Source organism: Galeopterus variegatus, unplaced genomic scaffold, assembly GCF_000696425.1.
Source record: "Galeopterus variegatus unplaced genomic scaffold, G_variegatus-3.0.2 Scaffold587, whole genome shotgun sequence".
Taxonomy (NCBI): Eukaryota; Metazoa; Chordata; class Mammalia; order Dermoptera; family Cynocephalidae; genus Galeopterus; species Galeopterus variegatus.
The window spans coordinates 499,826-500,955 of NW_007726698.1; the positions used below are offsets into that span (position 1 = coordinate 499,826).

The 1,130-nt window shown below is 57.3% G+C and overlaps 1 protein-coding gene across 1 annotated transcript in view; it reads left to right on the plus strand.

Annotated features, from left to right (window-relative positions):
• The first annotated feature begins 6 nt into the window (after window positions 1–6).
• FBXL3 (F-box and leucine-rich repeat protein 3) overlaps window positions 7–1,130 on the plus strand; it is a 21,508-nt gene continuing 20,384 nt past the window's right edge. The window contains exon 1 of the mRNA XM_008570267.1: window positions 7–67. The gene's annotated coding sequence lies outside the window, so the exon portion shown is untranslated. The remainder of the gene's footprint in view (window positions 68–1,130) is intronic.

Genomic DNA, 1,130 nt, shown 5'->3' on the forward strand with positions numbered 1-1,130 from the left:
GGACCAGCCGCCGCCGCCGTTCCTGGAGTCCGGGGTGGTGTGTGGGGGAAGCCGTCCCCGGCAGCAGGTAACGGCGGAGGGGCAGGGCTGGAGCCCCGCTGTGACGGCGGAGCCGGGAGGGTCCGGCGACCGTCTACGGGCGGGCTGGGGGCGCGGGGCGCTGCTCGGGAACGCCAGGCGGGGCGCGGGGCGCGGCATCCAGACCTTGGAGCCAGTGTGGGGGCGTTTCCTCGCGGCTCCCGCTTCTGAACATGTCAACACGGCGTGGTGCGTGTGCGTGCAGCCGGCTCGCCGCGCCCCCTGCCCGGCTTTCTTACCCTTGGCGGGGCTGGTGACGGTCACCGTGGAGCTCGCGCTCTGCGAGGCGCTTCTCGGCGTCGCCCACGCCAGCGCTGGTAGCTTGAGAAGTAAGAGGTATTAAGGTATGAAAACAAACTGCCCAGGCTAGGCGCGTGAGAGGTGTCAGGGACAGCCAATCCCTGGAGGTGGCGCAGGGAGGAGGGGACGCCCCCGCCGCGTAGCCAAGTGGAAAACTTGGCTAATTTGGGATGAGCAGCGGTTGAGGTGGGGTTGCACACGAGGATCAGGAAGCAGCCCAGTAAGTGACTGGCCTGCGTCTCCTAGCGAAGAGGGGAGAGAACTTATTATTTTGTTGTTGTTAATGACGGTAAGTCTAGTGTCCCAGATCTTTCAATTAGAATCCTTGTTTTTTTTCTGTAATTTGGACTTCTTCCTACCATTCAGTTCTGATCCGAGAGTTCGTTTCTTTCTATTGTTTTATGCATGTATTTCAACTAAAGAATGCATATTAATTTGATATTAGTCAAAGCAGAATATAGAGGAGATGTGATGTCAAAACAGGCTTTTTAGAGCTAAGTACAAATGGGCTTTTAAAATTACTGCATGCCCAGTGTACATAAAAATGCTAAATTCCGCTCTTCATCTGATGATCTAGTTGACTGCTTCTTTCAGAATTGATGGAAATGGGCCGGCCCGGTGGCGCCCGTACAGCAGCCACCCCCAGCCCACCACACCCCACCCTCAGGGGAGGTTCTGGGCGGCTGAGTGAACTGCCTTTTTCCTTCCTTCAGTGGACACAGTCTCTTTGTCCCCTGCATCCCCACCCCTGC